Below are 22,845 nucleotides of genomic sequence, written 5' to 3'. Positions count from 1 at the left end.
TGCTCTCATAACTCTGTCTGCAGGCACAGAGAAGAGAGGAGAGGAGATCTGAGCTTTCTCTGGTGCCCCTGGCACTGCTTAGGGGCCATAGGACTGCTTAGGGGCCATAGGACAGCTTTGCCTGTGGACAGATTAATTAATTTTAGAACTTGTAGGCTGTAATCCTAATCACAGCCCTAATGCCCCCGATTAATTGGGCAGTAGATTTCTTTAAAAAAACAAGATATTTTTAATGGAAGTGCATATAAAAAAAACTGCAAATGACAAGCACCATCTTAAAGGAAGCATTTCCCCTTGTCTCTCACACAGGAGGAAAGCCTGTGTGTGAGACGCTATGGCATATGTATGCATAATCTAAAAACAAAGAAAACATGCCCCTTGCTTCAGAAATATCTTCTTCTTTTTTACACATATGCAAATGTATGGACATTTAATTAATAGATTAATCAATTAATCATCTAAAAGTCATTTGATGAACTGATTAAAATGTATTTAATCAGCTTATGGCCACAGTTATTATTATATGTTCTGGGAAGTAGACTTCTCTCTGAGTCAATAGGCCTTACTGCCAAGTTACTATGGTAACGACGTGTGGATTTTTATTGCATCTTATGTATTTTGTGGGTGTGTCCTATAGATTTCAATGGCATGGACCCAAGCACATCATTAGGTCTCCTACTGAAATTAATGGGACTTAGAAGTATCCACTTTAGCCAGAGATTGTGTCCTAAATTATTAATTCATGAATCATTTATAATCGAAATATCTATGAATATTTATCTTTACTCTTTCTCTGTTACCCACACATGTATGGATTGTCTTCTTCCTCCCTAGCATAAAATATTATATCCACATTGGGACTGATATATATTTCTGTACTTGCAAGGCAGTAAAAATGCTGGAAGTCATAGAAGAAGTTTTAGTTGCACTGTATAATGTTTTGGTCAATTAAAGACTATCAGCAGCACTACAAATAATAAAGAGATAGTAATAGCATCCAGCTGAGAATGAAGTGTAAGCTAAGACTTTATCCCAATGTGAAAATTGGGTTGTTGTTTTATGAAACATGACAGCATTATTATCACACCTATAAGGCACACTTTTTATGTACATCTAAATCTTCTTTCATTATCATCTTAAAGTGCCACATATTCTAGTGAAAATCAACTACATGTATACCAAAAGATACTATAGTAAAGGATTTTTGGTCAATAACTCACTAACAGTGAAGAATAACAGCATATAAAAAAGTCCAAGAAGTATCCAATGTGGGCAGAGGGAGACTTCTAGGTAACAACAAACCAATATACATGAACAGTATTCAAAAGGACAAGCAAGGGATAAATTGTGGAAACAAAGGCTGCATCCAGAAGGGTGGCTCTTTTCACTAACCAATCTCTGATCTTCCATTTTAGGCTGCACATAAAATTGCAATTGACTTTGCAGTTGACATTGGGAGTATTGTGTTTTTTGTTATATATAACATCCAACCCTGTTGTCTAGCTGCTGTAGAAATGGATGGATGAAAACCAGTCTGTCAGTTTCACTTTCTTTCAGTTTCTTGGTTTTCCAATCTTGAGTTTTCCAACCCTTAAGTTCCCATCTCAGTTTGCAACTCTTTTAAAGTCCACATGGAAATCTGTATGCATGTTAACATTTTGTTGTTATAGTGTTATAACAATACAATGCAATAATGCTATTCTTTTTTAGTAGGCCACAGCCTGTCAGACCACTGCAATTTTAGGAACACCATTAATGGTGTGACCTGGAAAGAGCTTTTTTTTTCTCTTTTCTTTTAATCAGTTTTAAATAGTTAACATGATAGCATTAGGGTGCTATAGTGCTATATTTCTTTCATTTAAAGAACAAAGCTGCAAAAGCATTTTAGCATGAATAAAATGATCAACAAATGGGCTCATGACAAGGGTTATAATGAATGTGTGCTGAGCTGTGATAGATTCAGTTTCACGATACATCACTGCCAACATCAGAACCCCAATCCTCAAAGGCATCTACAGTTGTGGAGATTGTGCTACTCTTCCATTCTTCTTCTGCCTGAGAAGAGATGGACTCCCCCCAGGGAAAATACAGGATAACAATGGCCAGCTAATGAATGTAGACTAGGGATGGGTGAATGAGCAATATTTGGGATGGCCAGGATTATCCAAACACTGCCGCTCATCTCGTGCCTGATTCCCGTTTGCATTTGTGATCGCTGCTTGCTCTGAGAGAATGGGAAACTTTTGCAAATTGGGCAGCAATGGAACAGGAAATTTGTGCATTTCCCCAAATTTACACAAACCTGCACTCCTGAGCCCCACTCACCAAGCCCCTGCCCCTTGCTTGCCCCGTGCCCATGCTTGGTGAGTGGCTCACACTCACCCTGGCAGCCTCATCAAGCTCCGTGGTGCCATTTTTAAAAAAATAAAATGGTGATTGCAAAAATGCACATATACGAAAATCCACATTTTGTGAATATGCATATCAGTGCATGTGTGAAAATGCATTCACAAAAATGTGCATTTTTGCGCATATGCAAACATGCGCATGTTTGTGATTGCCATTTTATTTTTCGAAAAATGGCAACCATGGAGCTCAATGAGGCTGCTGGGGTGAGTGCGGACTGCTTGCCAAGTGTGGGAGGCACTTGAATGCAGTCTGAGGACTGGCAAGCGAGGGCAGGGGCTGGGCGGGTGCCTGGAGAACCTGGACAGGGGTGCGTTCACACATCCCTAAAGGTAAGTAGTTTGAGCTGGGCCCTATTGTCAATATAGGGATGTACAAAAGTCACTTACCTTTTCGCGAATGTGATTCACAGTGGGGGGGAAAGGCGCTCCATCCCTCCCCACGGAATCCTCGACTGGGGGGAGGCGATCCGGTCCTCCCCCCTGGAATCCGGGCTGGCTGGCTCCACTCTGCGGCGGCTCCGTGGAGCAGCCGGCCAGGGCCATCCGCAGGCGGAGTTCCGTCCGCGGACAGGCTGCTGTGGACGCAAATGGCGGCCACCGTAGAGGCCGCCATTTGCATCCAGCCAGGCTGCCGTGATAGGCTACGTAAGTATTTACGTAGCCTATCATGACAGGCCCCCCCACCAAAAAACAGCATATGCAAATGGCGGCGGCTATGGCCGCCGCCATTTGCGTTCCCTATTTTTCACCGTTTTGTCCAACATAAATATTTATGTAGGCTATTACGGCAAAAAAAAAAAGGGGGGGAATGCAAATAGCGTAGTGGGCGCCATATGCGTTCCTTTTTTCCCCGCTGTTTTAGCTTACGTAAATATTTACATAGGATAAAATGGTGGAAAAAAGAGAACGCAAATGGTGGCCGCCATAGCTGCCGCCATTTGTGTATGCAGGTTGGTTTGTTTGTTTTGCTTGCCGTGATAGGCTATGTAAATACTTACGTAGCCTATCACAGCAAACAGCAGTCACAAATGGTGGCCGCAGCAGCTGGCCGAAAGACCAGCTGCCACCTCCACCGCTGCCGCCACCACCACCACCGGAGCCGCCGCTGCCGGAACATCTGCCCCAGGTAAGCTTCGTCCTGGGGGGGATTCCGCAGGGGGGTGGGGTGGTGGGAGGCCATTCCGCCATGGGTTTCAGGGGGCCGAATGCCAGTGCATTCGGCCTCACTGAAGTCCGTGGTGGAATTTTCCTCCATCCCTATGTCAATATGGGGTAAAATGATGAACTGTGAATGTCATCTCATCCTTCTTGGTGGGGGCGGCAGAGGGGAGGGAGATTCCATTATGGAAGACACTGCCACATTCATAGGCCTGCTGACTCTTTGCAGTCAGGGCAAGATGTGAAGAGGAGGAATTGTTTAATTTCCCCTCCCATTGCCACAAGACTGGTGTAGGTTTGGTCCAGTTTTGTGGGCATATGCAGGGAAAAGAGGGGCTTTGGATCCTGTGGATCTATGGCTACATGTCCCATACATGTCCCATTTTGCCCCCACTGCTGGCAGAACACCATCAGTGAGACCTCCACACTGACGTAACTTTCTACAGGCATACTGAGGGACCAGAAAAGCTTAGTTGTCATCCCATCCAGGGACCTTCTCCACCCTTGGAGCAGCACCTACGCTACTTCCTAAGACCCCTCAGCTGGCCTTTGACAGCTGTAAGATTGCAGGCTTAGCACATGATTGTTCCTCTACCTTGGCTTTTCACATGAATTCACTGAGAGTTTCATCATTTAAGTGACCTACACTCCAAGGGAGCCATCAAGATAAAATAAGCATATTTAAAATCTATGGAAATCAATTCACTTATGCACAAAGTTAAGTGCTTAAGTTCTACTGATTTCAATAGGATCAAGACTAACTTCCTTGGGGCTGCATACTAGCACTAGGAGGCAGGGAAATGCAAATCCAAATAGTTTATATGTGGGCCAAATTATCCTGTAAAATATGTTCCAGGCATTCTCCATTCATATTGAATGTATACGGGGGGGGGGGGAGGTGTGGTTTTTTTTGGGGGGTTACGAAATAGATGTAAAGGAGTAAAAGTATTTGCTGTGAAATTTCACGAAAGAGAACTTTCAATTACTCCACAGGATTTATTGATATTAGTGACTCCTCTGGTGGCTAATGGTAGATCAAAATCAATGAGGTCTGGCTATATTATTATGGCTCTTTACACTTGAAGCCATGAATAAAACACTCCATTTTATTTTAATCACATTGCTAGGCTTATTAAACTTATGATATATTTAGCCTGCCTCCTTGCCCCAGAGCCATGAGGAATTAGAAATGAGAGCATTTAAAATGAAATCTTAATGATATTCTACTTTCATATGAATTTTCACATTCCAAATGCTCTTGTAATAATAGCTTTAATATATTGATATTACTTAGGACCCTGATTTTTGCCATGCTTGGTGATTTGTAATTGATACACTTGACACTGCTACATTTCAACTGGCTCTTCGAAGTTCATTCATACATCACCTGGCCATTGTCCCAGGATCATTCCCATGTATGAATCTGACAAAGAACAAGCAGTCTTTTTGCCTGCTTTGTGATATTTCCATGACATGAGTCTCAGATCAGAGGATTCCTGTAGCGCTGATAATAGAGTCTTTGGTTTCACATACTGTCATATCCAGTAGCTCTTCTTCTCTGATGATTGAGGGACTCACCTTGCAGTGGAAGCACAAAGATGAGCAGGATTTGGGGATGTCCATGTGAGTTATCTTAAGTGGTCATCCTTACCCAGTGAGGGATGGTCAGGTCAAATAGCACCACTGAGTTCTCTACTGAAAGGAATGACGCAAGTGAACCAAGTTGCATGCCAAAATCATTTAAAATGTAACCTTTACTCTGGAGTGTAGCTAACATAAATTTTGTTCTCTGTTACCAGGGGTGTTGAACGACAAATTCCATTTGGCAAAGCTCTCAGGGAGGGCATTCCAGTGGTGGATGAGGCTGAAGACAAAAGGGATGGGGCCAAAAATATCAGCATATTTTAATTTAAAGCACTTACTGCCAGTAACTAAGTCTTTGGAGAACTATTTTGACCTTTTAGAATGGGGAAAAAAACTGCACAAAAGCTGAGATCCATGTTTGGGAGAAATGTGCATGGCCTTCTTGGGAACCCCAGAGGATTGAATTGAAGCCCCAGGATGGCAGGAGTTGGCCTGCTCTGTATCATTGTTGTCCAAGAAAATGTCAATTCCTCTCTCCAGTCTTTTAGACTACCAGCACAAGATCATACCTTTGGACTAATTCCAATGTTATATGAGCAGACATCTGCTCCTACAAGTGGAATTTTCCTTCCCCTCCCCCCTGCAGCTACCTGCATGCTCCCCCCCCCGACCCACCCTGGAGGTTCCCCCAACCATAGGGAACAGATTTGGTGTGTGTGTGTGTGGCTTCAGATAAAGGCCAATCTGGTCTGCCAATGGTGTCTGTTCTGCTGGTGGAAGGACACCACTGAGTATAATCCTTTACAACTGGCATTCATCCAAAATGACATGCTATATTACGTTGTGCCAAACCTGTCAGAGATGGCTCTGGTAACAGCTTTCTGAGATCTCAGGCTTAGAACCTTCCCAGCAAGGAACAAAAGGGTCCCTTCAGACCAGATGTTGCTTGGGACTTAACCTGGGACCAGGTTACCTGAAAGCTCATCCTTCCCTATGTAGACCTGTTAGACCACTATGATATTCAGCGGATGACTTGCTGTCTGCACCTCCCCCTACACAGTCATATCTGGCAGCAACGTGCAATGGGCCTTCTCTGTGGTAGCACCCTCATTCTGGAATGACCTCCCCTCTGCGATACGTAAGGCACCGATGATCATCCGCTTGTTATGGCTATTAAAAACATACTTGCTTACTTGCTTTTCCCAACCATTAACTTATCTAGATGCTGTTCTGCTTTTAACAATGCATTGTTTTGTGATGTGTTGTGCATCGTTTCCGGATTTTAAAAATGGGAACTGGTATATAAATCTTCTAAAATAAATAATTGAATAATTGAATAATATATGTGCAAAGCATGTGCTCTGTAACTGGGCTATGGTCCCTCTCTCAAATTACCCAGAGGTATACATTGAAAATGAATCTTACAATGTCCATTCTCTTCACCCAGTACTAGACAGTTATCAGTTTGCTGTAGATTTCTGTTGCTTCATTTGGTGGCACACAGGTGGACTCGGTGGCACGGAGCACCTTTTATCAGCTTAGGCTAATATACCAACTCTGTCCTTATCTGGACAGAGATAGCCCAGCTACAGTTATCTTTGCTCTGATAACCACTTGTCTGGGTTACTCCAATGCATTATACATAGGGCTGCCTTTGAAAACGGTCTGGAAACTTCAGCTGATCTAAAAGAGGGCAGCGAGATTATTAATGGGGACTGGCCAATGAGATCATATTACGCCAGTACTTTTCCAGCTGCACTGGCTGCCAGCCCATGTCTGGGCCCAATTCAAAGTGTTGGTATTAACATTCAAAACCCTAAATGGCTTGGGGCCAAGTTATCTGAAGGATTTGCTTCCTCCCATATGTACTTACCCAGACCTTAAGATTATCTTCAGGGGACATCCTCTGGAAGCCCCTGCCAAAGCAAGTGAGATGGGTGGCTACCAGGAAGAGGGCCTTTTGTGCTGTGGCACCCTGGCTGTGGAAAGATCTCCCTAGAGAGGTTCACCTGGCATCTATGTTGTACTACTTCAGGCAGGCACCAGGCGAAGACCTTTTTATTTTCCCAGCATTTTGCATTCTAATCTTTTAGCTCTGCTGCTTGAAATATGTATTTTAAATCTCTGCATTGCTGCTAGGTTTTCTGATTATATTTTTATATTGTAGATTTAAGCTTTCATATTTCATATTGTTTATGCTGTACTTCATGGTTTTAATGTTTGTGAACTGCCCAGAGAGCTTCAGCTATTGGACAGTATAGAAATGAAATAAATAATATAATATAATAAATTTGCATTCCCCCATGCAAAATGACTGACATGCCGCCCCCCCAGTCAACACTGATGCAACTGCACATGTGATTACATCAAGCTTCTTTTTGTTTTGGTGTTTGACTGATGTGCATATTTGCTCCTGGTCACTGCTAAAACACTGAAAAAAGCATGTACAGTATATGAGCATACATGTGTATGAATAATCACATCAAGATCACTTTTTACAATGCTTTATCAATATGTACGTGGATCGTGTAGGGATTGGGGAACAACACAACTGAGCAGAAGGTTCTGAAAGCTGCAGCAAACTGCATTCACAGTATTCTGTACAATTTGGGTGTGGGGTGTGGGGTGTGGGGTAGAACAATGAAGAATTCCTAATGAATCAGTTTCACTGTGGAAACAAAACCAGAGAAGTCAAAAATCCAGAGATACATGCAGATGAGGAGAATTTTGTTAGCCTCCCTATTTTTATCCATGATTAGGAGATCAGTAGGAACATCAAATCTTCACTGAATCAGAGTAATACAGATGTGGGGTTGGATGCAGACTAAAAGAGCGATCTTATGTAGTATGTAGGTCTACTCAGACATAAGGACCACTGAGTGCAATGGGAATTACTCCCACGTAACTATGGATTGCAGACTAAGTTAGTTGCACTTAGATCCCATTAACATCAGTGTGGATAGACTTCAGTCATGACTAACTTTTTACATTGATTTTAATGGAGCCTTAAGACAAGTACAACTAACTTAGACTGGAACCAATCCATGTTTCTAACAGAAAAAGGATGTAAGTTTATCTTATCTGAGCTATTGAACTTCGAAGTGAAAATTATTACTGGCCTTTTACTTGAAGTTAATTTAAGAGACTTTTTATTTTCTTAAAACTAATATCTGTCTAGCTTCATTCGTGGTTATTCATTAAATGTCAGGAACATGGAATAAATGGAAATTGGAATAGGGCGAAGAAAAATATGTTAAGTGAAAGTTCCTTTTAGACTGTCTAAATCATTTATATGCTTGGCACTTGAGCTGAGCATCCTGTTAAGGAAGGCTTCTAACAGTTTTGCAGTGAAAAGCTCTGGAGAATATTTTGCATACATTATTTTGATTTTTTTTTTTTTTTACAAATATCTTTTCTCAATATCTTATAATGCTATTGTTTCATGATCAGACACAGAGCTATTTTGTAGTCCCCTCCCTGAAAGCATACTAGCTGCATTTCCTGTTTCTCTGCAAACAGAAGTATCTCTTACAGGTTGTAATCAACAAAGGTGTCTCATAGAAAACTGCAAAAGAAAGGGATATTTAGCAAAGGCTATGTTTGCACTCTGCCAATTCTTTAAAAGCTGATTATTATATCTCATATATTACTGAAGGGATGACGTTCAATAGATCACAGTGAGGGAGAATTACTGTGCTCTGCTCTATACAAAGATTGACCCAGAATCTTTGAATGATATGGCACCAGGTTGCTCACAAGGACACAACGTACTACAGGTGAGAGGCAGCCCTCTTCCAGCTGCACTGTCACCCAGAAAAGCAGGTGAAGGATGGAGAAGAAGTGTTGGTATGTATGGAGGGGGAACTTGTTCGCTTCACATTTTTATGTGTGCTTACCTAATTGTGCACTTTCAAAACAATACACAAACTGAAACTCAATTTATCCTTTTAAATCCCCACTTCTCCACATTTTGCAATGGAGTTCTCCAATCAAAACATGCACACAAAAAGTGAACATTACAAAAGTGCACAAAAATGCATACGTTCATGAAAATCATGTTTAACAATGCATATTAGGAAAATAGCATGTTTTGGCTGCCCACATAGGCTTTGTAGCATTGCAGCATAATTGTTGTGTAAGCCAGTGTCATTATCTGCAAATGATATTGCAGATGGAGAGACAGAGAGTTCTCATTTCATGTAACTGAACTCAGTTCATGTAACTCAGTTCATGAACTCAGTTCATGTAACTGAGAGATAGAGAGTTCTTGGTTCATGTAAAACAAGGCTGCAACAATGTACTTTGCACAAAAACTATATTTTAACCTTTTCACATACATTGAAATAAGTACCTAGGCTTGGCCCTAGTGCATCATCTAAGACCACCTTGCTAAAGTTAAGCAGCAAGGTCATGGCAGAGGTGAAGAGTAGAATTTTAGCAACTGTGCTACACAAGTTCTCAGACACTGCACTGTATCATGGCCGAGACTGGAAGAGCAACTTAAGGTAAATGCAAGACCTTGGGTTTGCCCAGTGGAATATTTTGCTCTCCTTGAAACAGCAGACCCCCCATGCCATATCGTAAACTGCTTTTGAAATTCCCATCAGTTTCAAAAGTGATTCACTATGAAGCATGAGGGACTGCTGTTGTCTGGGAAACAAAAGCCCAAAGCCTCCTTGGATGCCCATGACTAGTTCTGAAGTGCTTTTGATCCTGAACCAGATCATTTCACTTCTGCATTCTAGAAAGAAAAGAATCATCAGTGGGCCTGTGCAGAAGACTCCTTTAAAACAATTTAAAGACAAAGTCACAACTGGATGCATCACTCAAATTAAATGGTTGCATTTCCAAAAACTATTATTCCCAAGATAAGTGACTGTTTCCCAGGTTTGTTGTTGTTGTTGTTGTTCAGTCGTTCAGTCGTGTCCGACTCTTCGTGACCCCATGGACCATAGCACGCCAGGCCTTCCTGTCCTGCGCTCTCTCCCGGAACGTGCTCAAGTTCATAATCATTGCATCCGTGATGCTATCTAGCCATCTCATCCTCTGCCGTCCCCTTCTCCTTTTGCCTTCAGTCTTTCCCAGCATCAGGGTCTTTTCCAGGGAGTTTTCTCTTCGCATTAGGTGGCCAAAATATTGGAGCTTCAGCTTCATTATCTGTCCTTCCAATGAGCACTCAGGGTTGATTTCCTTTAGGATTGACTGATTTGACCTCCTTGCAGTCCAGGGGACTCATAAGAGTCTTCTCCAGCACCACAGTTCGAAAGCATCAATTCTTCGGCGCTCAGCCTTCCTTATAGTCCAGCTCTCACAGCCATACATTACTACTGGGAAAGTTTCCCAGGTTACACTCTGTATTAACCATACATCAGCTCAAAACATTCCCTGTAACAGCTGTCATGAGTGGGGTCATGGAAGAGTGGAGCACCAGATCCACTGCTACATCCCAAGACCTTCTGGCTCACACCAGCCAGGGCTGAAGGTGAGGAGATTTTTTTGCCACTGGTGCTAGGGGGTTTTTAAAATCTGCCACCACTCCCATAATAAGCACTGGGGGAATTTTGCTACATCTTCTTCAGGATAGTGTGGCTGAAGGGTCCAGTTCTGAGGGCCCTTTGAGGAATATGTGGGGCTTTGAATCAAGCAGATCTAAAGCCACCAGCACCCCACCCCCAAAACTTCCTCCTTGGGGGGCTTCTGCCAGTGACTGTTGGAACACAGATGGCAGTAACTTTCAGCTCATAGAGCTTTCTGTGGGGCAGAACAGTGCCACCAGGGCAACTGAAGGATCCCACCTCCTATTGCTGGTGGAATTCCTCTCCACCAGTCAAGGCTGGCAGAATGGCATTTCCACCAAAACTTAACTCCCGCAGCAAGCTAGTTCAGGGGGTTAGGGTTGCACTATAAGATACGAGAGAGAGAGAGAGAGAGAGAGAGAGAGAGAGAGAGAGAGAGGAGGAGGAGGAGGAGGAGGAGGAGAAAGAGGAGGAGGAGGAGAAATTAATTAAGAAATTAAAGCAAATTGATCATGCAGTCCTATATACACTTATCTGGGAGTAAGTCCCATTGAACTCAGTAAGGCGTTCCTCTAAGTAGACATGCATAGGATTGCACTGTAGAGTATATAGCCTAGCCTCCCTTACTCCAATGCACCCCTATATTTATTTATGTAAAACATTTCTTGGCCACCTTTCAGGGCAGAAGCCCTCCCAAGGCAGCTTACAGCAATAAAATACATAAAAACAGTTAAAATATTAAAAGTGATAAAAACATAAGAACAACAATAAAAGCCAACAATAAAACCAGCAATGGTGATAACAGCAGTAACAGCAACAATGACAATCATATCAAGAGAAGGCCAAGGTAAAATAATATGTTTTCAAGGCCTTCTTAAAAATCTGTAATGATGACAGAGTGTGGCAGACCTCCAATGGCAGCTTATTCTAAAGGTGTGGGGCCACTGCAGAGAAGGCCCTCTCATGTGTGATCACCCACCTGACTGCTCTCACTGGTGGGCAAATGAGAAGATCTTTCTGATCTTAAAGTTCAGGCAGGGTGAAGGTGGCCCTTCAAGTAATTTGGTCCCAAACCATTTGAGGCTTTAAGGGTCAAAACCAGCACTTTGAATTGGGCTCGGAAACACACTGGTAACCAGTGCAGCTGGTGCAGTACAGGCATTATATGATCAAATTGCTTTGCCCCCACCAATACTCAGGCGGCCACATTCTGCACCAGCTGGAGTTTCTCAACTGTCTTCAAAGGCAGCCCCATGAATAGCACATTGCAGTAGTCCAGCCTGGACATCACTATTGAGTGGAAAACTGAGGCAAGATCCTCTCCAGATAGGGCCACAGTTTATGTATCAGCCTAAGCTGGTGAAAAGCACTCCTGGACACCGCAGCCACCTTGGCTTACCCAGTTAGCTCAAAATCCAGGAGGACTCCCAGACTGCATACTTGGTCTTTTAGGAGGAGTGCAACCCTATCTAAGACCAGTTGTAAACCTCCATGCAAAGTAGTTGGTTTTCCAGCCCACAGTACCTCTGTCTTGTCTGGATTAAGTTTTAGCTTGTTCACCCTCATCCATCCCAAAGCACTCTTCAGTCACTGGTTCCCCTGCCCCCCAAACCTTCCTCATGATAGATGGCTTGCTTGGATAGTTAAGTATGTGTGTGCATGCGTGTGTGTGTGTGTATGTGTTCATTTTCTATATTAGGAAGTTAGGACGTATTGCAGCAGACCACAGACCTCAAATTTGATACCACCCTCCCCTATACTGTGCCGTACTTCTAGACGTTACCCTTCAACCTGACTAATTTAGTCTAATTACTTTCAGTATACTTTGAGTTTCCTTATCACTGAATATGGATATCATAAAATGAACAGTATGCAGTGCAATGGCTTTGCAAATGATGTTGTATGAAGATGAACTCCATGAAATTTTAAAAAGTCACTTGAAAGTATTGAAGTAGCACTTAAACCAGAGACCATGACTGAGTCAAAACTAAGCTAATTTAATACCACAGTCCCCTAGGAAAGTTTCTTTGGAAATTAGTTCCACTGAAATCACTGGAACTTTCTGCTAGGTAAGTATGTACAGGATTTCAGCCTAAGCCCCAACAATATGGAAAAGAGAGTTAACTTCATGCTTTACTCTCATTTCAATCAATGGGAGCTGAATGAAAGTGCTCAACTTTTGCTGCATCATGCCAAGTATACACAAGCAGTTTTGTGTATACTGCTGACCAAATGATGACTATTAATCAGTAACCATAACATTATAAAGTCCATTAAGAAAGTTGTATACAGTGCCTGTGTAACCTGTGAATGGATGCATGAAGCTCCAACAGTAGAAGTGCTAAAACCACATCCAAGAAACAGTAAACAGAGGCAAAAGACCAACATCATGACCTACTGATAAATAACAGTCCAATCTCAAGCTCTTAATAAGAAATGGGTGGCTACCAAGCCTCAAAAGGAGATGCACAGTGACAAGGAGAAGGAAGGGAAGGAAATTGTACACCCATCAAATATATGTAACTGGAAAAGAAAAAGAAAGAAAGAAAAAGAAAAAAGACTAGCTCCTTCCATACCTTCCCATTCAAGAGGGAACACGTTCTCCAAGGGGGAATATATTGCTGTCCCTGTCATCGCTGAGCACCACTGAACCCACCCCTGACCTCTGTACACAGAGCCAAAAGTCTGAAAAGGGGTGTCTATGCATGCACAGCTAATACATGTAGGTGCTCCATGAGATCAGGTTCCTGTGCGATTGGGTTTCCACAACTCAAGGAGTTTACCTAGGTGTTCATTTTAAGACCTTCAGGTCCCTGTGTGGAGGCTGGGGCAGGACTAATAAGGCATTGTGATGTCAAGAGAAGAGCCAGCAATGTGATCCTGCTCTCTCCTCTGCTCATAGAGTGAGTGTGTGCTCTGTGGTGGAGTAGTCATGAAAGGAAGAAAACACTGTCCTTTTTGTAATCCACCCATCTCCTCAGGTTCTTATGGACTTCTATTGAATGAAATAGTTGCAGAAACCACAGATAACAGCAAAATGAAAGAATTCCAAAATACAATTGCTGATGAGCTGATACATTTGTTATCACATAGCTAGGTCATATGATGTCACAGTCCAATTGCTAACAGCACAAGACTGTGCATGTTTCCTCAGAATTAAGTTGAATTGTATTGAATGGGGCTTATTCCTAGGTAAGGGTGCACAGGGTTGCAGCCTAAGAAAGTAATCAAGGGTTGCAACAGAAAAAGGATGTGGGCTGTAATTGATGTGTTATAGTTGGGAACTGTGTGGGAAACAGACAAAGAGACAGACAGAGACAAGGGATGTCCGTCTCTGTGGAATCCAACCCTTTGGGGGCTCAACGGACTCCCAGAAAGCCCCTGACTCGGCTTGCATTTGTGGGCTGAGCTGCAGGGATTTTCCTGAAATGCAGGAACTTTTTCTGTGTTTTTTAAACATTTATATAAATAGAAATGTGTGCAAATCATGGGACATAATCTGCAGAGTTTGTGCAAATTTCAGCCGCAATTTGCAGAATTTACACAAATGTCAGTGGCAAATTTGGGGCAAAATATGTGTCAATCATGCAAATTGCACCCCACAATTTCTGCACATTTCCATTTCTGTATTTTTTTATTTAAAAAAAAAAACCACAGAAAAATCTGCGAGCTGGCCTGACACGATGCAGATTGAGTCGGGCCATCTTGCAGAGAAACGAGCCAAAGTCCAGGCTAATGAAAGCTCGGTGAGTTCTACTTCCTGGGTTCCTCTGACATCTCCAACAGAGACAAGGAATGAAGACTTGCCTTTTAGATACAGTAACTTGCATACGACACATGTGGGAGGAGGGCATTTAACTTTGTTAGCTAAATTAGCATGTGGAGGTTTTCTAATCTAGCGCTAAACAAAGGTGTCAAGAAGACGCTTTCTTTTTTTATTTCAGAAGCAGCGCTTATGCATTATTAAAGCAGAGCATATCAACAGGAAGCAAAAACATGTTCTGCTTATGCATGTATGCTCTCTAGTGGTTTACTTGAAATTAACGATTCCACATACCTCTTTCTGTTCAATCTTGTGGCAGTTGTCTATATTTACATTCATATATTAAACTGCTAGCCATCCCAATCCAAAGACTTGGTGTGGGGAGTGTTGTAGTAGTGACAATGTGTTGGCAAGCATGGTGTAGTGGTTAGAGTGTTGGACTAGAACTTGGGAGATCTGGGTTCTAGTCTCCACCTGGTCATGAAGCTCACTTTGGGCCAGTCACTAACTCACAGCCTAACCTACCACAGTAGGGTTGTTGTGAAGATAAAATGAAGAGGAAGAGCACTGTGTGAGCCATCTTGGGTTCCTTGCAAGAGGAAATAAAAAGGTGGGATATACATTTAATAATAAATTATATATCTATATCTATAGTGCTGTGCCAAATCCTTCCCCCTGTTTTGGCGAACTTTTTCTCTCTCTGCAAAAGAGGCATTGTTTTTTCTGCCTCTTTTGCAGGGAGGGGGAGAATTTTGGAGAATTTTCTTCTTGGGGAGGGGGGCAGAGATTCCACATACTTTTTTTTAAGTGTAGGCAATTCTTGGGGGGTCTTCTTCCTATTTTTTTTTTTTAAATACCCCCTGCACTTCCAGGAGCTGAGGCCTCTTCTCCAGCCAGGAGTCCTTCCGGAATCCTGGAATCCTGGAAGCATGGGGCGTGTTTTTACAAACATAAAAAATAGAAAGAAGACCCCTCAAGAATTGCCTGCATTTAAAAAGATGGATGGAAACCCTGTCCCCTCCCCAAGAAAAAAGTCTCCAAAATTCTCACCCCTCCCTGCTTCTTCCTGCGGAGTTTTCATTTCCCACCCGCACACAAAATGCCAAAAATGGAAGAGTCAAAATTTTCAGCACAGCACCATAGGGATTAAATGTTGAGTTGAAGCTAGCTTCAAACAGGTAATTAATGGCTTAATGCTGCCAAAGTTCAACACATCTTTAATACCAATTATTTCAATGGGAAAGAGTTTAACATATTCTTAAGTGTTCTACTGAGATCAACAGGACTTCAAAATGCTGAACTTTGTCTGGACCATTTTCTAAAAACAGTATGGCCACACCCAAATAGTGCCTCAAGCATGGCTGCTAAAAGCCAAACCACATGGACTCGGGGTACAAAACATCAGGCCTGGGGCCAAATCTGGCCCACCTAGGGGTACCAATTTCCCAGCTTTTATGCAGTTTTTCCCCTTTCTAAAAGGCTGACATGCCTTTCCTAAGGCTCAGTTACTGGCAGGAAGAACTTTAAACTAAACTACGTTGTTGTTTTGGTATGTTTTGTTTTTTGGGCCCTGACCTTTTTGCTTTTGGCCCACCACTGGAATCCAGTCCCCGAGAGCTTTGCTAAAATGGAATTTGACTCTTGGGGTGAAAGAGGTTCTGAACCTGATATAATCATTCAGCAAAAAAATAAAATAAAAACCTAGCCATATCGTACTGGTATATTCTCTTTTGGCACATGGTTTTTGTTGTCAGAGAATTCTGCCATGGACTTCAGTGAGGCTGGATTCTTTAGAATCTGGCCCCCCAGAGTCCATGGTGGCAAGGCCTCCCCCCCACCACCCCGCAGAATCCCCCCTGGGATGGACCTACCTGGTGGTGGATGCGGGAGCGGATGCAGCGGCAGCGGATGAAGCAGAGGATGAAGCGGCAGTGGTGGCTCTGGCCTCTGCCGGGCTGATGCGGCCGCAAATGGCTGCCATTGTAGCTGCCGCCATTTGCATCCCTACACTAGCCCATGATAGGCTATGTATATATTTACGTAGCCTATCATGGCTCTGCAGGACACCATTTGCATCCGCAGCAGCCCAGCAGCGGATGGAGGCCCAGCTGTGGATCGGCCTGGCCGGAGGCTCCGCAGACTGGCCGTGGAGCAGAGCCAGCCAGGCAGGCTTCCGGGGGGGAGGACCAGATCGCCTCCCCCCCGTCGAGGATTCTGGGGGGAGGAATGGATCACCTCCCCCCACCCGCAGACCCCAGCAGAGCCAGGTAAGTGGGGTTTCGTAAACCCCTACACATGGTATAATCACTAAATCATAACCTCCATTAGAACTGAGTTAGAACTAGAGCTGTGCCAAAAAATTCTCCCACATTTTTTTCAACCATTCTCATTCAATTTGATAGAAAAGAGATTGCTTTTGAAAAGAAATTCAACGAAGAAGAAATTTTTGGAAAAATTCTCAGGGGTTGGATTTGGGGTTCTTATGCTTACCTTACTTATGAGGTGGCTGAGGAGTGTGCATGAGTGCCCTGTCTCTCATCATACAATAATCCTGTGGCAGCCTGTAGCCTCCTCGGCTTCCCACACTCCAGTTAAGGCCATCATGAGGAAGATATCATGAGGCAATTCTTCCCATGAGGCCTTTTCAGTTCAGGAAGTGCAGGTGGCCTGGGAGGCTGCAGAGTAATGGAAAGATGTGTAGTAGAGAGATAAAACACACACAGCAGTCTCAGCTGCCTCACGGTGATAAGGTAAGCTCAAAAATACCACCAAAATAAATTCAAAATTCTGCCTCAGAAAACTGGAAGCCTCAACATAGTTGATGCTGTTGCCATTTGCAGGAACAGTGCAGTAAACCAAAATCCTAAGGAAAAAAGAAAGAACCTGTGCTACAACCCCTGCCAATAGTGAGCCCAATCTGTGAGAAACTGTTGGAGAATTCCTCCTCCCCTGGGAGAAATTCGGTGAAATTGTCCCCCCAATTTCTCTGGCCACAAATAGACTGGAGAATTTTGAGAGGCCATTTGTGCACAGCTCTAGTCAGAACTGATAATTTGGGTATACTTATAAAGAAAATTTTGTCCAGCGATGTTGAAGAAAGGGGCCTGTTGTTCAACAAAGAAGAAACTAGGGATGTCAGAGAATTCCGCCATGGATCTCGGTGAGGCCAAATGCCAGTGCATTCAGCCCCCTGAAATCCATGGCGGAACGGCCTGCCATCCCCCCGCCCACTGCGGATCCCCCCCGGGATGAGACTTAGCTGGGGCAGGTGTTCTGGACGGTGGTGGCTCCAGCGGTGGCTTCGGCGGCGGCGGCTGGTCTTCCGACTGGCTGCCACCGCCACCAATTGCAGTCTCATCTTCTTTTTTTTACATAGTAGTGATAGGCTATGTAAAGGCTTATGTAGCCTATCACGGCTGGGTTAAAAAAAAAAAATGCATACGCAAATGGTGGCGGCGGCGGCGGCAGCCGGTTGGAAGACCAGCCGAAGCTGTCGGGCTCAAGTTCAGTGACCGCACTATCATGGCTATCAGGGACATTATACATTTCCTCTATAGTTCTTCTGTGTATTCTTTCCACCTCTTCTTAATCTCATCTGCTTCTGTTAGGTCCCTGCCTTCTTTGTCCTTATCATGCCCATCTTTGCACAAAATGTTCCCTTGAGATCTCCGATTTTCTTGAAAAGATCTCTAGTCTTTCCCATTCTATTGTTTTCCTCGATTTCTTTGCATTGCTCATTTAAGAAGGCCTTCTTGTCTCTCCTTGCTATCTCTGGAACTCTGCATTCAGCTGGATATATCTTCCCCTTTCTCCCTTGCTTTTCTCTTCCCTTCTTTCCTCAACTACTTGTCAAGCCTCATCAGACAGCCACTTTGCTTTCTTGCATTTCTTTTTCTTTGGGATGGACTTAGTTGCTGCCTCCTGAACAATGTTACAGACCTCCCTCCATAGTTCCTCAGGCACTCTGTCTATCAGGTCTAATCCCTGAAATCTATTCATCACCTCCACTGTATATTCATCAGGGATATGATTTAGGTCATACCTGAATGGTTTAGTGGTTTTCCCTACGTTCAACTTAAGCCGAAATTTTTCAATAAGAAGCTCATGATCTGAGCCACAGTCAGCTCCAGGTCTTGCTTTTACTGACTGTATAGAACTTCTCCATCTTTGGCTGCAAAGGACATAATCAATCTGATTTCAATATTGACCATCTGGTGATGTCCATGTGTAGAGTCGTCTCTTGTGCTGTTAGAAAAGAGTGTTTGCTATTATCAGCGTGTTTTCTTGGCAAAACTCTATTAGCCTTTGTCCTGCTTCATTTTGTACACCAAGGCCATGCTTCCCTGTTATCCCGGTGATTTCTTGACTTCCTACTTTAGCATTCCAATCCCCTATGATGAAGAGGACATCTTTTTTTATATATATAAAAAGAAATATTTATTTATGAATATTTAAAAAAAAATTTATATATATAAAAATTTAAAATATTTGAGATCATTCTATTGTTTTTGAGATTGTACCCCAGTACTGCTTTTCCCACCCTTTTGTTGACTATGAGTGCTACCCCATTTCTTCTAAGGGATTCTTGCCCACAGTAGTAGATATGATGGTCACCTGAAGTAAATTCGCCCATGCTTGTCCATTTTAGTTCACTGATTCCCAAGATGTCAATGTTCAATCTTGCCATCTCATGTTTGACCACCTCCAGCTTACCTTGATTCATTGATCTTACATCCCAGGTTCCTAAACAATATTGTTCTTTACAGCATCGGACTTTCTTTTCACCACCAGACACATCCACAGCTGAGTGTCCTTTCGGCTTTGGCCCAGCTGCTTCACTCTTTCTGGCGCTACTTGGAAATACCCTCTGTTCTTCTCCAGTAGTATATTGGACACCTTCTGACCTGAGGGGCTCATCTTCTGGTGTCATATCTTTTAGCCTTGGGTTTTCTTGGCAAGAATCCTGGAGTGGGTTGCTATTTCCTTCTCTAGTGGACCACATTTTGTCAGAAGTCTCCACCATGACCTGTCCATCTTGGGTGGCCCTGCACGGCATAGCTTATGGCTTCACTGAGTTACACAAGCCCCTTCGCCACAACAAGCCAGTGATCCATGAATGGGTGATTCAAGCATACAGTCTCCCAATGCTGTCAGTACTGGTACCTCCCCAGGATTCTATATTACATGATTTATCTCTAGTCTAAACCATGGAGGCAGTAGAATTACATAAGAATGCATGTAATGGCAGGTCATGGGAATGCATGACTATTTGCGAAGCACTTCAGCAGATAGACATTTAAAAATGCATTCTAACTCAATGGGCACAATCCAGCCAAATTAAGCACTTTGGGCTGCAATCCTAAACTGACTTACCTGAGCGTAAGTCCTATTGAACCCAAGGGGACTTACTTTGGAGTAGTTATTGTAGAATTGCAATGTCAGAATCCCATTATCTAAGTTCAGGATGTACTTAGATCATTCATGCTGAAACTGAGGGAATTTCAAAGTGCTCTGCTTTGGCCTGTGGGTTTCATGCACCATCCAAAATTAACATTGTGTTTTTTTAAACACACACACACACCACCTATAATATGTATACTCTTGAGGACCCCAGGATGTAGGTATGCATTTTGCTGTTAAGCAAATAATATATGTGCTTTTTCTAAGAAAGCACTTGTCTGACTGGAAACACCTGCACCTAAGCATCATTTTAATCAGATTTACTGCCAAGTACAAGTAGAAGAGTGCAACCTTGGCCTTGATCCACCAATCTATTGATCAAGCACAGAGTATATCTAATAAACTAATTACATGATGTAAAGGTAATAGGAATTAATTAAGCTACACTAGCATATAGGTGTGTTTCGCTGGTGCACGGGGATTTAGCGGTGATGCCGTCATGCTCAGTGAGTCTAACTCTAGGATACTATTACCCTGTTAATCTGTCTCTGCACAGAATTCATATGCTACAGCATTTAACATAAGACCAAATAGGTGAAGTGTTTTCAATTCTTCCCCCCTTTTTTGTTTATTCAAGCAGATTTCACCAAGAAAGAGGGTAATTACTTAATGACTTAACATCACATTTAATAACAAACTCTAAACAGCTGAACTTAAACAGCAGCTTATCTAACCCAGATCCTTACATCACTCTTCTTCTGAAGACAAGAAATGTGCATCTAATATTTAAGCAATTAAGACCCAGCAGGGCTGGAATTATCCCAAGATAACACCACATCTTAAGGGCATCATGAGTACAGAAGTAAAGCTGAACTCTTTCCACTTCATCAGAGCTGGCATTATCAAACTCCCTAAAGTTTTGAATTTCTAATTATAATATAAAATAACATAGTATATGCTAATACTGAATTCATGTAGTATTCAACCTTTCTTTGTTTTTTGTAGGGCCAGGTGGAGTCCATATTCCTGGCTAATAAGAAGTGCTAAATTGCCTGTCTGTTGCACAGAGCCAGCATCAAGGGTAGGTATGGTTGGGCACCTGCCAAGATCCCACAACCCAGAAGGGTTCTCACTGACAAGAGCCCTCTGGGCTTGTTCCTCCTTTTCACCATTGCAACTTGCTTGTTTACTTGCCTCTTGGTCTGGCCCACACCATGGTGGTGGTGAGAAGGATGATCCCACTGCCTACTTGCTCACTGACTTTGCCTGTCAAGCAAGCAGTAACAGTGATGAGAAAGAGGATGAGGAGCAAGTGCAGCTGATGACAATGGTGGTGAGAAGGTAAACTCACTGAGGGAGGGGACTCATTGATGGTGTCTTGCCAGGAAGAAACCAGCTCCTCTGAAACCTGGAGCTGGCACTGCCATTACATTTACCTAGAGTAGTCCTACACTGAGTAGGGGGATGGGCTACTAGATGGCCTCCAAGCTCCCTTCCAACTTTAAAATTCTAGGAATCTAGAATTCTAGGGATATAGTGATCTGGCAGGACTTGGTAGCTCACTGGTGCATCACTCATAGGAGACTGTAGCCCAGGAAAGCTAAAGCAACAGTAAGGCTGCAATCCTATGTATGTTTAGACAGGAAAAGTCCTACAGTTCCCAGCACTGCCCAGTCAGCCATGTTGGTTGGGTGTTGCTGGGAGCTGTAGGACTTTTTTCTGTCTTAACATGCATAGGATTTGGGCCCTAAATATCTTATTCTACAGGAGTCTGCTGTTTTTAGTTATAAGTGTTAGACTAATAGTTTTCAAACTTTCTACCTGCAGGGAATCTTTTCCACATAAATGGGTCTGCTACAGAACCCCTGTTATGGTATATGCAGCCAGCTCATATAGAACATGGCCAGACCTACTGGGCTTCATTATTGTTTTGTGTGACCTGACAAACCACTCTAGACCATACCCAATACTCTCAGTGTTGCAGGGAAAGATTGGTAGTAGATGGCAAGTTGCCCAATTTCAAGGAAGCTTCTCTGCTATTGGCACCACTAGCAGCTTCCATCCCAGGATAATTAGCAGAGTTAGGGTAATTTTCATTGAGATTGTGGCACCATGTGGGAGGGTGAAGCCCTTCTGCCCAAGTGCCATAGCACTTTTAAAGAAGCCCTACAAATGCATGAAATGCATTCCCACATTTCACATATCATCTATCATGGTCCAAAATATTGTGGTCATGAAGAATTGTTTTGCATGCCATCAGGACTGTGTGTGTGCATGTGTGTGTGTGCGTGCATGTATGTATGTGTGTGAGGGAGAGACTGACCTGGTTTGCACATAACATTGAGCCATTACCAAGGGTGTGTTGCTCTATCCAGGGTTTGTCTGGCAGATGATTGAACAAGACATGGTTTGTTTTCTCAGTCCCTGGGGTTGTTTGCTTTCCTCCTCCTTCACCTGTTCTCTCCCTGTATCCCAAATGCCTTTGTGGTGCTGTAGTACCAGTACAGACTATCACTCTTGCCTATCACCTCTGTAGCCTGGCAACATAACCCATGAGAAACCCATGGTTCTGGGTTCACATGTAATGACATGTTGGTTGTTATACAACCCAGAGTTCACAACCCAACAAACCATGTGTTCTCGTTCTGGGTTGTTCATGTTTAGTAAACCATGGTTTGTTAGCATGGCTATGTTTACACAAGATGTTAACCCAGAATTCAACAACCTATACCATGGATTAGTTGTTATCTGCAAACCCAGGGAGAGAGACAGACAGAGTGAGCGCCTGTTTCACACATGCATGTAGAGCACTTCTTTCCTCTGCATTTAAGACTGGCAGCTGAACGTGTGAACTGACTCCACTGAAAAAGCATCATATTTAAGGTTCTACTTAGGGTGTTCTCTATCTGTGAAGGCTCATTCACACATGTAAGTCACCACTTGGCGTTGCACTCAAACTAATGAATGTGCATGTTTGAACTCATCCTGTATACAAGAGAGGGAGAAAGGATTGTGT

Source organism: Heloderma suspectum, chromosome 3, assembly GCF_057233095.1.
Source record: "Heloderma suspectum isolate Gila_16-S chromosome 3, 16-S_ref, whole genome shotgun sequence".
In the NCBI taxonomy this organism is placed as follows: domain Eukaryota; kingdom Metazoa; phylum Chordata; class Lepidosauria; order Squamata; family Helodermatidae; genus Heloderma; species Heloderma suspectum.
This window is presented reverse-complemented; position numbering follows the sequence as displayed.